Raw genomic sequence first — 16,081 nt, forward strand, 5'->3', positions numbered from 1 at the left:
TGGCCCGGTGTGCCTCCGCAGAGGAGTCCCTGCGATGTGTGTCGGACGGCATGAACGCGTTGCATCACTGCAAACAGCCTGTCCCGAAGGTACCCGTCAAGCGCGTTTTGTCCTTTCTGAAAGAACGTGCCCTTTGTGTTCTACCCGCTGACAAGGAGGGGGGCTGTGCTGTGCTGCCTCATGGGTTTTTTAAGGTCAAGGCCTTAGAGGCAGTTTCAAATGCATTTAGCCCCTGCAAGAACTTAGCTACTGTAGCTCTGTAATAAGCTTAAGTTAGAAGAAGTTAGAGTATAGATGCAAGTCGCCGTGATTTTCTTGAGGTCTTTTTTAGCGTAAAAACACATAAGGTTGACACTCCTTTCAGGACAATTGTCTCAGAAAATGGCACTTGGCAAAAGTCCATTGCCATGTTTCTTCAGAAAAAGCTCGATCTTTTACGCATCGAAGACCCTTTCCAAGTCAAGAGCTCTGAGGCCGTCTTGAATTACCTCGAGTGTTCACCGCACAGGAACCTCAGGGCGTTCTCTGTAGACATAAAGGATCTTTTCTATTCGTTTCCACAGTCAGGCTTGCTATCTTGTGTCCAGGACTGTATTGATATATTCGGAAACGTAGCCTTCATGAATGAAACAGGAATGTCATGCAGTGGCTTCTTAGAACTTCTTAGCTTTTATCTTCGGTCAACTTTTATCCAATGGGAAGGGCATCCATATCTGCAGAAGGAGGGAATTTGTATCGGCTCCTGTATCGCCCCGGTTCTTAGTGATTTAATTTTAGCTCATCTTGACAGAGCCCTTTGTAGCTGCCTCCCAGATTTTAATGTAACCAAACTCTTTAGGTATGTTGATGATTTTCTAATATTCCTTGACTGCAGTTCGGACTCATTTGAAGAACTAGCTACTAACACACTGACCTTCTTACGTGCAGGCTTATCGCCTCTAGAATTAACGCATGAGATGCCTTCTGACGACAGTATTCGATTTCTGGACGTCAGGCTTTTATTTCGTAACGCACAGATTTACTGGAAGTACGAGCCACGCGCTAACAAGCCACTGCTTCCATTCGGCTCCGCGCATTCCAAATTGGTGAAGAGGGGAATTGTAAGACTATGCTTCAAAAATTCGCTTTGTAAATCTGGTCTTGAGCTAATGGCTGCTAGCTTCAGTGAACAGATCCTTCGTCTCAGAGCAGCGGGGTATCCCACTCATGTTTTGATCAGTGTCGCGGAAACCCTCCTTAAGCGCCTGTACTCAACAGAGCCTCGTACGTCACTACTGCCTTCAACAAAACGGATTGCTGTGATCCCGTACATTCATGGCCTGTCCCATCGCCTTAAAAAGATCGGTGAACGGGGGAACGTAAAAGTTCTTTTCTCTGCACCCGATAAGCTACAAAAATTGTGCAGACTGTCCAGGCCCACTGATTCAAAAAATCAGAACTGCAAAAAGAAGCACCGAACTAAGTTCGTTGAATGTACGCAGTCCATCGTCTACAGAATCCCTTTGAAATGTGGAAAGAGTTATGTAGGGCAAAGCGGTAGATGTTTGAATGACCGCCTCCGAGAACACTGCAATAATGTGTCTGAACGGCGAGGAGGGTTCCTGGACGCTCACTGCAGAAAATGTAAGAACGGTAATGATGACAGCGATTCTGATGAAGATTTTGTGTGTCGGCCTGTGTACAAAGATTGTTCTGTGATTGCCAAACACCGTTGCCAACTAACTCGAGAGATAGTAGAGGCTGAATTGATAGACCGGTTGGGTGAGTCCTGCGTGGCCAAGTCATCTTTTGCTCTAACTAACAAAGAGCTGTTATATTTGAGACAACATTTGACTCCTACTGCGCATGCGTGATGATTGCCTGGTTTTGCTATAAATACTGGTCCGAATTTCGAAATAAACCTGTTGCAAGTCAGCGCTCGTGTGTTCCATGTCATTCTTTCTTGTGTCCTTGTCTGTATTTGCGCTGTACATTTCCATCATCTATTAGTATGTGGAAATTATTGGCAAACAGCCTGAGACCTGTGCACCCCATCCGATACTATTTTTCTTAAGTGTGACATTAATAACATTCCTGCTTGGTGCAACACTTGGCTTATGAAGCTTATTGTATTCATATGTAAAGCACTTCGTGACATGAATGCCTCACGAAGCTAATATACATTTATCGTTTTTAAAGGGCTCTACAAGAGTACTCTCAATAAAGATGCAGTATGCCTTGGATGTTAAAGGTCGACACACGAATATCCTGCAGTAAAAGTTTCGATGTCCATGCTCCACTGCATGGGGCCGCACGCAAGAACAGTTCTTGCATTGACATTGCAGGCTGAAGTAGACTTTATGGCCGCATCAGTTGTCTAGAAGGCATTCACCGACCACTTCGTACATCCACTCAAGCTATATGAATCTGCCTGTTCCATTGCCGGATGGAGCAGCTTGGCGAGACCGTTGGTTTGTTTTTTTTGCAGTGCTGTTCATACAGCGGTTAAGAACTAAGAGTACGCACCATCTGCTACTGAAGATAGGCTTGTTCCGAGATTGCTTCATCATCGGTTTGCTTGACCACAATCTTTCGGACCAGCTCTGTTGGAGCCCGAAGTTGTGCTAGCCATTTGTACAGGGCGCTGCTCTGTCCCATTATTTCTTAAATTGGCTTAGTGTGTGATTTGAGAGGGAAAACACAGAGGTCGTTTTTAATTGCAGATACCTGTAGAGCTACACAGCCTACATCCTCTTTAGAGGCCAGTCTTGCAAGCACAAATGTCATGACAAAATAAGCAAAAAGGAGTCGCGAATCACTGAGGCTGACAACCATGCGTGAAGGTTACGTTTTTGATAAATATCGAAGTTTATAAGTTTTGTTCTGAAATCGCTAATGCACCTTTATCATGCGGGGAAGATGGTGAAAAAGACATCCTGAATGTTGTAAGCCAAAGAATGCCTGTAATTGGTTGCACAACAGGTGGCCAGCTGAGTTTCGGTACGTTTTGAGGTCCCTCGCGGCTGTGCGCTTTGTGTGCCCACGTGGTTTCGTTTCACATTCCTCAGTTTACAAGGGTGAGGCAGCAGCGGACCTCCAACTGCCTCTCTAAGTGCTCCTTGGACGAAGTTTATGCACCATCAGGCGCCTGCGAAAAGGAAAAAAGGTGCGGTTAGCTGATGTTGCGAACACCTCGATGTTTGCAAACACACCGCTCAGCACGTCTGCTTCGTCACCGTACCGAGGTGCTGGATTGCATAACCAGCCCTACGAAGACCAATATAGCACGTGCCAGTTTTTACGCATTTGTCATGGTAGTCGTGGCTACCGACTCCTTTGCTTGGAAAGCTCGGAAAGCCACTGCTAAGCCACTTGGGATGGGACTGCCCATTCGATGACTCCCACCGTTTTGTTGCTATTTAATGTTTTATTGAAGGCCACGTAGATTTCTCTCGTGGACACTTATCACATAGGCTTTAGGGCATACCATGAAACTCTGCCTTTCGACTGTACGGCGCCAACAGACGCAACGTCTCACTCTGGTAGCCATTGTTTTACTAGGGCATAGCATGCAGAAAAAGTGTCCCCAAAACGGACGAACTGCAGTACTGCCTTCCTTGCTTGTGTAAAAAAAAATGTGTGTGTTAAGATGTTCCATGACTTTGTAAGCTTAGCAAAACCTGAACAGTTCGACATCCTTTAAAAAGGTTTTTAGCAGTAAACTGAAATGTATGCCTGGTGGTACTAATGTCAAATGGTTTAGAACTTGTGTATATAGAAATGAGACTCTTACTTGGTATGAATTGTCAACCTCGTATTGCTTTTCTGTCATCTATGTGCACATTTTTATGTAATGATTTCTGCTCCCAGTCACGTGTGATGTGCCGAAACTGACAGGAGCAGTACTTCTGTTTTCGCTTGTTTTCAAAGGGTGCAAGATGTTGGAGGTGTTACACAAATAAATCAAGCAAATGTTCTGGGCCTTTGTCAGCATAGTCAAACTTTAAATGGCTTTACATGCTTTGAAATAGTTGTACTTAGAGGTAAACCGGAATGTGTGCCTTGTGAGGACAGTGTGTGAATTTTAGCACTTGTATTGTATTGTATTGCATTTATGGAAGTGAAATTTCTTGTGGCATGAATTGCCGACTTTGTTGGTGCCCCCTTCATGAAGATGCTCGTTTTTGTACTATGGTTTATGTTTGCAGTCACTTTGTTTTATGACAAGAGTTAAAAATTCAATAATTTGAGTTTTTCCTATTCGGCTAGTTTTTTTTCGGAATGAATTGCTAATTCACTGTACCTCCTCATAATTTTCTCCATCTCCTCAAAGGAATAAGGGTGGTGCAATGTGCGATTGTAGTTTTGCAATGTACTGTGAATTTGATGTATTTATCATATTATATGAGGTGTCGGGTTCGAATGCCTAGATCTGTGGGGTGACTATGACGAACTGAGATCATGATAAGGAGTATGGTTACGGTGGCAAATACAGGCGTGAAGCAACAGAGGTTGCCCCTTCATTGGTTTGGTTAAGTAATGAGAGATGAAGGGTACATTGGAAACAGGGTGTCGAAGATGAACAATAAAAAAACGATAAGCATGGGTATGACCAAACATATATAGATAGCTGGTGGAAGTAGACCTTTTGGAGAGGTAGTCAGCGGATGCTTTTGAGGACAGAATAATACGAACTGCACCTCAACCATGAGATTTTAGCTGCTAGTCTGCCATGGAGTCTCGGCTGTTCCTTTTACCTCCTTGAAGCCAGTATTGCACAACGTTTACTGCCTTGTAGAGTGTGTGTGCCTGTTTGTCTCTCTTCGTCTTACCCTAAAAAGGTGAGGTGTGCATGCAGCCCTTCGAAAGTATGCATGGCTGCAAACTAAACCTATAGCATGCATTTTCTTCAAACATGTGTACTCCCATTTGTGCTGTTTGTTTCGTCTGGCATTACACAGTTACGTCTAATAAAGTAAGTGGCATTGTGCAGGCTACGTCTCTTCCCTCCTTGTCGGCCACGTCACATTCATCGCGTTTTACGCAGCGACCTTTCGTGTCACGCAGGAACCAACATGGGTTTTCTGGAAATGAGCTGTACGAACGGCACCATGCATTTGCTACATAAATCAATGTACTTTTCTTGGCAGTCGTTTTACCCAAATGACGTGGAGGTCACAGGGCGAAAGTACTTGCAGAATTCGAGGTGCGCAAAAAAAGCTATTCATTTAGACATGCAAAATTGTCTTGCGACTGCCATGTAATCACACGGGAAGATGTTTCATTTTTCTCTGTCTCCCCGCAAGTATCACACTCATCCAAAGGCAACGCTAGTAACCAGCGTATTGCATCAGAGAAATGCAAAAAAAACCTTGCAGTGGGCCTGAAGTTGTGTTGCTAAAAGGTCGTTTTTGCATTACTTTAAAGAAAAAATATGCACTATCTCGTTGCAAAGTTACATCCATCGAGGGCCGGCGTTATTTCGACCAGGTGAAAATAACGGAAAGCCAAGCCAAATCGTTATTCCGACCTGGTCGTAATAACGGAAGCGGGTGGCTGGCGCTATTTCCAGGCCGTAACAGGCGGGCGCGTCTATTTGGAGCAGGACCCGACAGGGTCACCAGCCCCCTAGCGCAGGAACCTAGTGCTTTATGGCCCCTAGGCATTTTAGGCGTTTCACAAATCCCTAGGTTGCGATAAATACGTGTCAAAAAGTACCTGGTCATCTCGCTTTCCTTTCACGCGAGTTAACTCCGCGAACTTCGAGCGTGCGACCAAATTGGCGGTTCTTTTCCTCTCGCTGTGCTAGCTGTCGCTTCAAGCGTTTCTTAGTGCCGATTTGCAGTGGCGTTGCGCGGAGCACGCGTCAGCAACATCCAACTGAAGCGATTGTGCAGGTCCCGTCTGCGGTGTTTCCCGTCGGTGGAGACGTGCAGATCCAGCTTTGGTGGCTACGTACGACGTCGTGTGCATCAGACTGCACCCTGCAGATTTCGCGATTTTGTATGTGGGGGACAACGACCTGTCGAGGTCCAACGCGAGTGCGCAGTTTACCAGCGACAGCATCAAGGTATGTGGTTGTACAATGTGCTGACATCGGCAAATTTATGTAATGAATTCTTATAATTTTTCATCACAGGCCGTCGTCTTGCATCTGTTCCGTGACGTGGCCCCTGTGGGGCTTGTCTTCAGGATCTTGCCATCTTGCCCGGCCGGTTTTCCACGGCAGACGTTGAGGCGAGCCGTCGTCGAGGCAAACCCAAGGGACGGTAACCTGTCTGAACATTGTCACCACTGTCCTAGCAAAACATGCGAGCCCATGTTCGGCGCATGCACAGTAGAGGCGAGAAGTATAGACCGCTGCACACGTGAAATAATCGAAGCCGGGTTGATTAGGAAAAGGGGAGCGGACTGTGTTAGCACGCCTTCTGTTAATCTTTCTGACAAGGAAATCGCTCTCCTAGACTGCAGTGGCGGGCGCATGCGTAGAGTGTGATCTTTTGTATCCTTTGTGTATTTCCATGCTTGCTTCGCTATATATATGCCTCTGTATTTCAATAAACGCCAGTTGAAAAATAGCGCTGTCCCGTCTTCCTCTCACGTCCTCGTTTTTTTTCGCTAAAGGCTTTGCCATTATGAGTGAACAGTACCAACTAGCCCAAGAATCAGCATTGTTGTGCTCTCGGCCTTGCCCAGCGGAACCGAACGCCTTTTGTTTGAACGATTGGTCGCCGCGCGACACTTTTCCGTCATGAATTTTCCTGACCAGACGGGTTTTCGTTGATACAGTCTACGCCTTCTTCTGCAGTCACCTCAGCTTCCATACTTCCCTGCGTCTGGTCATCTTTGTTTCGGAGGGCGAAACAACCCACGAATTCAAGTGTGCGTCCACAGGTAATACAATGCAGTTGCCCTTCAAGGCTAGCTTTCACCATGACGGCACTCACACTCCACATTTCATAACAGAGTAGCTACTGTTGCAAGCATGCTAACTGCTTAATTGCTGCACGAGGAAGGACTGCAGTATACCACATAGTCTACACACATGAGAGACTTACACTCATCATAGCACGCGGCAACATAGCTAATATGGGGAAGAAACATAGGGGCTAACAAAAAGGGTTCAGCTTAAATTCAGGACAACGCAGTGAGCTATGGAAATGAAAGTGATAAATGTTACATTAAGAGACAAGAAAAAAGTAGCGTGGGTCAGGGAGCAAATGCAGGGTAACAACATACTAGTTGAAAACAAGAAATGGGCTTCAACAAGCTTCAAAAACAAGAAAGGCAAGATAACCGCCGGTCCTTAAGGGTAACGATAGGATTCCAAGGGAAGGGAAGCACAGCAAGCAGTGGCAGAAAATTCGGTAGGCTGATGAGATTCGGAAGTCTGCGGGGAAACGGTGGCCGCAGCTGGCACAGGACAGGGTTAATTGGAGAGATGTGGGAGAAGCCCTTGTCTTGAAGTGGACATAGGCTGATGATGTTGATGGTCATATCATTAGAAGAGTTAACTGCTGGGCTACTTGGTGATCATACATACTAAAAAGATTTTTGCACCAAAACAGCACACACAGGAAAGATGACGACACCACGGGCCAAATCATAATTTGCATGTTCCCTGAACTTGGCCTATTTCTGAGCAAATTCAGAAGCGCAGAAGAGACAACATTTTGCTGGTGACGAGTACGACCTGTCGGCAGGCAGAGGAATTGAGGAGTCAGCCAAGACCCTCATCAGAGGCCTGGCAAAGGTATACGTAGCAGGCATTCTTGCGCCTTCGCCAACCAGGCAGTTCCTTTAGCACTGCCATCACTGTGTTGCCAAGGGCCGCCAGCGCGGGGACTCCTTTGAGTGCCAGAGGCTGTAGAACCTGAACTACTCCCTGCATTACTCATAGCAGTGGATACTGCAGTGACAGTGAGGCCTCTTTCTGATGTGTTTCCGAGCTGTATATACTGCTTGGAATTTGTTCACTTTACCCGGGGGTCTTTAGCATGCAGTGGCATCACACAGCACACAGGCATTTATGCATTCGGCGAACCTGCCGGCATTTGTGGCCAAAATCAATCCGGAGCTCCCCACTCCAGCATCACATATAGCCCATGTGGACCTTTGGGACTATAGCCCATGTGACAAGGATTATTCCCAGTGACTGATGTTGTGCTGTCCTCCTTCAGAATTTCTACCAATGGCAAGTTAGAAATCTTGGGTGGGAAGAATAATTGTGAACGACATGAAGTGTGTGGACCTTTACTGCCATGTAAGGTGCGTCCCTGCAAATGGCAATGTTTTTTTAATTTATGGTGCAGCCATGTCATTATTTTTTAGAAATAGCAGCACCCTACAGACTTGTAGCGCTGCGTGTTGGCACTAGTCGGATACTTTTCATGCAGCCATAGCACTCGCAGAGCTTTGTGGTGTCCCTTTGCCAACATCATCACCTCTGCGTGTGGAGTGGAGCCTTCCTGCTGGGTATTTTGTGTCAGTGCACTGGTATGAGTCCAGCCACACACACAGAGCGCTTATCCTCGGTCGTCACCTTCGTCATAATCTGCACGGATCTTGGCCTGGCTCCCCATTACATACAGTCTCAGTGAATCTGCAGGCCATCCTACTCGTACGAGCAGTCATAGTAATAGCCATGTGAATGCCCCTTTCAGTCTCGTTTGCTCAAGGTGATCAGTTCTGAAGTTTTCTTTTAACTGAGGGCAATAGCAGACATAGCCATGTACCTCTGCTGCACTTCTAGTCCACCAAATCACCTTAGCACAGTGAATGTGCCTCGTGCTATGAAGTAAACTTGCTGCTTAGCCATTTCCCAGTGTATGGCACACGTGCCTTTTGTCCAGGCCAGTCTTGATTGACTGACACTGTTTGCATCAGGTACCATGGAGAATGTTGCCTAGCATCTTGGTGCCTATCGAAACATTGCAGAACGACAAACTGGCCCGGAAAACATGTTCTACTGTATTGGCCATGTGGGTGCTGTGAACATACACAGACATTCTGAAGTAGAGGCCTGCTGCTTGCATTGTGAATGCTGATGTACTCAGTCATTTACTGGTGACGTCGTCTCCAACTCTGGAGTCTGTCCTGCAGAAGGGTTCATGCTAGAGGAGTCCTACCCAAGAGTGTTGCCTGCCTGTGCTCTGGTTGAGAGAACTGTAAATATGCAAACCCTATTGAAGGTTTTGGATGATTTTTGCCTATGCAGTGACTGATTTGATACAGCTTTGAAGCAGTATGCAAGGTAAACGTAGCTGTGTTCATGAGAACTGCGTATTACTGTGTGCTAGTCAAAATTGCTCCATTTGTACAGCATGCCATCTTGCAGTTGAGTCACAAAAAACAATGTAGTGTCATTAAAATTAATCTTACAGCTAAAGTCATATCGAGTGCTCGTCTGTCGATGAACATACCACTGTCACAGTCTATCACTGGCTAGTATGTCAGGACCATCACAGACCGACGTTCCCTTAGCCATTTCCTTAGTAGCTGCACTTGTGCCTTCTTGTAGAATTTGCAGCACTCCTTACAGGTTGATATCACATTGTCATAGTGATTGGTTTTGCAAAAAGGTTTAAATATTTTCAAGCGCACATTTGCCCATAAGAAGCCATAATTTGAAGTTTATTTCATGTTCTCTAGTCTTGGCTTGCCTGAATTCATTGCCTCTCACTGCGGTCCAGCATTTACTGCTGGTTTCAAGATATTAATGCGCCACAATGGACCACTACATCATGTCTTCCTGCATAATGGTGTTGCTGCAGATTTGGTCCAAACACCTCAGTCCACACTCAGGAAAGTCACTGATAAAAATCAACTATGTCAATCAGATACCTGTGAAATATGTGGCAAGTCTTTGACGCAACAGGGTCTTTATGCGCACAGCTGCTGGTGGACTGGAAATTGAAGGTAGCATTCATCGTGCTGCACCTGGATCTCGTTTCATTTGTCATGCAGAAACAAGCGATGACATGTGACATGTCTGGCTCCTCCTTCATGACGACATGAGGCAGTTTTTGTATGAAACCTCCGCCCAGGACCTTCCAGGCACATCATCATCAGCAGCCTGACTATACCCACTGCATGACAAAGGCCTCTCCCTAATTTCCCCTGATAACCCAGTCCTGCACTAGTCGCAGTCACGTTATCTCTGCAAACTTCCTAATCTCATCTGCCCACCTTACTCTCTGTCACCTCCTGCTACACTTGCCTCCTCTTAGAATCCATTCCGTTACCCTTAATAACCATCGGTTATCTTCCTTTGTTATTATATTCCCAGCCCATGCCCGTTTCTTCTTCATTTCCACTAGGATGACATTAACTCGCATTGTTCCCCGACACACTTTCTTCTTATCTCTCAATGTCCAACTTTACACATTCCTTTCGATAGCTCGCTGCGTCACCCTCGATTTAAGTTGAACCCCTTTCATCGGCCTCCAAGTTTCTGCCCCAAGGTTAGTACCGCGCGGTTAGTACCACGTAATCTGTGCAAACCTGAACTCCAGGCGGTTCCCATCAGTTTTGGAAAGCGGGAAAACGCCGCCCCGACGAGAGGCGGAACCGGTCTGGCCGGGCCGGCGGAGGCTGAAGCGCTCGGAGCGAAATCGAAACACACTCCAGGTCGCCGCTGGTGTGGTCGAGGTGCGCCAAACCCGCCGAACGCGTCGGTGGTCAAGCGCCGTTGGAGTGCAGAGGGTCTCGCTGTGGTCAACGGGACGTCGCCGGGGCGCACGCGCGCGCTACGTCAGAGTATAAACGCGTCCCGCGTACTACCACGAGGGTCCAGCTTTACTTTGCTGAGGGTCCTCACCGCTTAAGAACAACTTGCTTCAAGGACGCGTTCATGCAACTGCTCTCATCTGACGTGCTTTACAAACAACGTTGGTCACGGCACGATCTTAAAGCTATAAGTAAAATGTGCTACCTCGTATTTGAGGACTGAAGAAATACAAAAACCTTGATCCATGCAAGTTTAAAAAACGAAGGTTGCGGAAATCAATCCTGACCTGACATACATGTATTTCTTCTGGCTGCCTCTTTGAGCATTGCACCATAAAAAAGATTCGTCATTGTCATTGTTTTCAGTTTTGTTGCTAAAGGGAAAATTACACCTAGAGTGGTAAGTTATGATCAGCAACTCTGGGAGGATAAAAAACAGTAAAGCTTCTATACAAAGCTTTTTCTTCTTATAAGACACCTTGCTCTAACTTCCACACAGAAAAAAGATGTCTTTTTGATCAACTAGAACTGCCACACTTCAAAGTTTACTTCTTAAGAAAAAAGGAAACTGCGCTTTTCAGTGAAAAGAACCCGCTAGCATGGAGATACTGCGCAAGTGCAAACAATGCCGCAGTATTGCTTTCGCCTCCAACATTTCAGGATGAATGGATGGATGGATGATACGGCTGAACCCTTTAAATCGGGCGGTGGCTCAAGCCACCTAGCCATGGCATGAAATTTTACTCTTCTCTTTATTTTAGCCACCAATCAGATAACCTTCGCTTGGTTACTTCTGCGCGCTTAAAATCTACTTTCCCTTCATTGTCCTTAAACCCCAATGCCTTGGATAAATCAGCCCCGCTGCTTTCCACTGTAGGGTGCAGCCCTTTACAGAGAAGTATCAGGTGTTCAGACGTTTCCTTCTCTCCGCACACAATGCAAAACATTTCTATCTCGTGATACCTGACTCTGTCTGTCCACAAAACTCCCGTCCTGACCTCAAACAACAAAGAACTTCCCCTACAATTATCATAGATATTTTTTTTGGCAATTGGCTGCTCAAAAATCCTGTATGTTCCCAGTGGCGATTTCATCAGCATCCCTGTTTTCCACAGAGCTCTCTCTATTCTTTAACCTTTTTCCTAACCGATAATTGCTGATTTGCTCCCCGACTGTTGTCCAGATATGTGCTTGTCAACTTTCTAGTTCGCTTTCTCCATTTCGTGTCAACATTATTTATATACAGGTATTTGAAAACTTTCCTAGCCGACCGCTTTTCCCCCATTTTTCTCAATCACTCCTCAGATGCTATCTTACTACTAGCTTCTCTGCTCTTGAACGATGCCCATCCCATATAACCCTGTATTCCCTGATCTGGTGTATTGCCAATGCTCCTGAGGATAGCCTCCCTATGACGCATTGTTTGATTTCGAACCTTGCTTGAACATCTGGTCTCATGCATAGGACTGCATTGCCGAAAGCCAGGCCAGGAACCATCACCCCCTTCTAGATCCCTCTTACCACTTCATACCTATTGTAATTCCACAGAGCCCTATTTTTCATGACAGCTGCATTCCTACTAGTGTTATTCATTACATATTTTTCATGCTCTGTCAGATACTCAGCACTGTTATTTATCCACACCCCAAGATACTTGTACTCATCCACTATTTCTAGTGTGAACTCCTGTATTCTATGCTCGCCGCCCTCATCATTAAATATCATGACTGCAGATTTTTCCTCACTAAACTTGAAACCTAATCTTTCTCCTTCTGTTCCACATATGTCTATCAACTTCTGTAAATCTTCCTTGCTGTCAGCCATTAGCACTATATCATCGGCGTATATTAGTCCTGGTAATGACTGTTTAATCAATTCTCCTTGCTTGAAAAAAGAAAGGTTGAAGCCTAGTCCGCTCCTCTCTAGCTTGGTCTCCAACCCTTGCAGGTACAACGTATACCTTTTAAAAAATTAATTACTCCATCTTCCTCATCCAATATGCCCAGTATGTCTCACAAATCATCTTGAATAACGTTGCCGCAGGCTCCCCTGATATCCAGAAATGCTAGCCATAGGGGCCTGTGTTCCTTTTCAGCAATCTCTATACACTGTGTCAATGAAAACAGATTGTCCTCCAACCTCCTCTGTTTCCGGAACACATATTGTAGCTCCCCTAGCACCCCCTCGTTCTCCATCCAAACCTGAAGTCTGTCCTTTATAATCTGCATCACCACCATGTAAAACCACAGTTGTCCCTGTTATGGCACGGTATTTGCTTATGTCAGCTTTGTCCCCCTTTCCCTTATATCTCATGTTCATTCTACTTAATCGCCATTCATTGGAAGCTTTGCCATCCACTACCATTTTGTTCACTACCTCTATTAATGTTTGCTTGGATTTTGGTCCAAGCTTCTTTATTAATATAATCGGAATACCATCTGGTCCTGTCGACGTGCCACAAGCAACCTTCTTCTCTTGTCTTAACACGACCGCATGGTTGCGCTCTCTGGGGGGCCACTGCGTCCTACATGGCCGCGCATCGAAGCCAAGTGGCAGATGACGCGATGCACCACGCCCAGGTCCACCATCTCCTGCGCCACTCAGCTGCGATGAGTGGCCGTGTCGGACGCAGTGGGCCTCCAGAGAGTCCAGTCATGCACTCGCGTGGTCACGGTGGACGACCCTGTACGAATGGGACCGCTGCTCGCTTCGACTCACAAATGCCTCGGGGACTGCAGAACCACCGTGCCTGATCGTATTTCTGACCACTGCAACACGTTGTAATGAATTCACATTATTAACTTGCCTGCGCAAATCAGGATGAGTGGATGAGCGCACATATGCCCACTCGACCAACCCATAAATTACGCGAAATGAAAGTGTATTTTCATATGCTCAATTAATTTCGACGAGGCACAGGCACTACACAAGTGCGAGCACACAAACCACGCAAGGACACAAGCGTCCTTTCACAATGAATGTGCCCACCCCACACGTCCAGATCATCCAGAGGCCGATCAAACAAGCAAGTGATGCAAAACGCCCGCACAACCGCGATCCACAAATCACAAATTAGTGACTCTAGCAATAACCATTGCCTCCTGAAGAACATGCCTGAAGCGTCAGGGGTTTTACTGCCCGCCGTAGAGCGCACGTCCGCCGTATAACGCCACTGTCAGATGACCCTCTAGCAGACGACACGCAGGCAGCACAGAATTTTCTTGTGACTGCCGTTGCAGCAAAAAGTATGCCTTGTGGTGCACTGTTTCTTATATTGTTTGTGTGGTGTGTTTAGTGCTACTGTTTGACAAGTGAAGCGTCGATGACTGGTTTCTGGAGCCAGTAGCGAGCGAAAATGCGTTGCTGTTCGGCCCGGCGTTTCGTTCCAAGAAATTCCTGCCGACCTAGAACTCCGGGGAAGATAGCTCAAGGTAATTCGAAGAAAAAACTGGCAGCCAAACACAACATCAAATTATTTTGTAGTTTGCAGCTTGCATTTCCAGCCAAGGAAATGCTAAATGCTACTGTATACAGTTTGGCTACCCACCCAGACAGGGCTGGACACTTTTAATCGACGTCAGCGCACCTAAGAGTGTTACAGGGCCTCAAGAAGTTCGTTGATATCATGCTCAAAGACAGAACGCATCTTCAAAGGCCACTGGACACATGCTTGCTCTACATTGTGAATAAAATCACGGGTTTTACTGTTTTGACCTGTGAGAACAAGGATAGCAGAATATATATGCAAGAAGTTCATCAAACCATTGCTACCAAACCATGCACTTGACATAACAGACAAGAATGCATGCAGTTGCGAAGATGTACAACAAGAAACCTCTTTCCCGAAAATTCTTGGCGCTGCAGTAAGAAACAAATTCCGCCTCCTTCATCGCACCGACGCATGCCATTTTTCCTTGTAAGTGCGCACGTGTCTGTGCCTTCAAGCGCAGTTTTTTAAATATTCACACGTCGCTCGCCATGTCTCCCACTGAGCACAGAATATCTTATAGATGTCCTGAAATGTCTGTAATGGTCATAGACATCTTGGACTACAAAGGATATCTACAAGATGCTGTTTGATACTTGTCTAGAAGATATTTAGCCAAGATGTCCAGAAGCTGTCTTAGGAAATATTTTTACGCTTTCAGCAGCTACGGAAGACGCTTACTAATCCGCTTAAGCAAGTTGCCTTCAAGGCATCCTGCTTCAGAAGCCTGGAGGCTTCCTCACAAGACGTTTTACAGCCTGACTTATATATAGCTTCAGTGCAATATTTATGTATAAATAGGAAACACCTAGAAAGACACGTGGCCATCAGAAACATGACAATAGAAAAGAGTTTAATTCACATCTTGCCAACACGTACACGCATGCATGACTGCATATGGCAGGAATATTTTATTGCCCCGGACATGCTATTCCGATTGCTGTGGCACATGCGTGACAACTCCCAGCCCACTGAGCCCCAATCCATCTACTTAACGGATATAATGCATTTTTCCAAGATGAACAAACAATCTTAATAAGGCATCTCAACTGACCTCTGAGACAGGTATTGGGTATTTCTTTGACGTCTTGACGAAGACATCTTGCAGATGATTGCAAGGCGATTCTATGCATTTTGAAACACTCTGTAGACACCTTCTAGCTCAGCTAATGCTCCCACTTTTTTTGAGCTACAAGACATTTTGCAAGACTTCTTGTAGATCTCTCAAAGACAAATTCTAGAGGTGTACACTGGCTTGAGTGACAGCCTATAGCTACAGCAGGACACATGTATGACAATCAGAAATATTAATAACTCATTTTGAGCTGTCCCCGCAAGTATACTGCTTGGCCGCTCACTAAGCACGGTACGTCTTAAAGATTCCAAAATCTAATAGTGATGTTTCAGTAAAAGTTGAGACATCTTCCACAGACGTCTACAAGACGTTTCCAGTTTACCTTTTTATGAAGAATGCGTGTGCGTGTCCATAAATTAGCTTTCATTTCTGAGTTTATTTTTCTTCTGTGGTATGAATCAAGACTTGCAACTAACAGAGCATCACATTTAACCCAGACTAATTCTAATGCAACAAGAATAAATTAACAAACACAAAAATACCTTCAGTAACTTTGTAGATCGGAAGTCCTCCCCATGCCCATCGCAGAGGTCATTGGAGTGGGGCATATAAGGATGACCAGCTAAGGTTTCCTAGTAGTATAAGGTGAGTGCTGCAGGGTTTGTATTCTTTTGATGTTTCGTGTGTTTGTACGGATAACTGTGGTGGCCTTTATTAAGCAGTACATAAAAAATCTTAGCCAGTTGAGACTACATATCTTGGAGCCCTAGCTGAGGTTGAAGATAGGTACAAGATGTATCAAGGTGTCTAAA

General features: G+C 45.6%; 1 pseudogene; it reads right to left on the minus strand.

The window, feature by feature from the left end:
- Positions 1 to 11,447: 11,447 nt before the first annotated feature.
- Positions 11,448 to 12,432, minus strand: LOC144129799 (uncharacterized; annotated as a pseudogene).
- Between the last annotated feature and the right edge of the window lie 3,649 nt (positions 12,433 to 16,081).

This window comes from Amblyomma americanum, chromosome 1 (genome assembly GCF_052857255.1).
Source record: "Amblyomma americanum isolate KBUSLIRL-KWMA chromosome 1, ASM5285725v1, whole genome shotgun sequence".
NCBI classification, from domain to species: domain Eukaryota; kingdom Metazoa; phylum Arthropoda; class Arachnida; order Ixodida; family Ixodidae; genus Amblyomma; species Amblyomma americanum.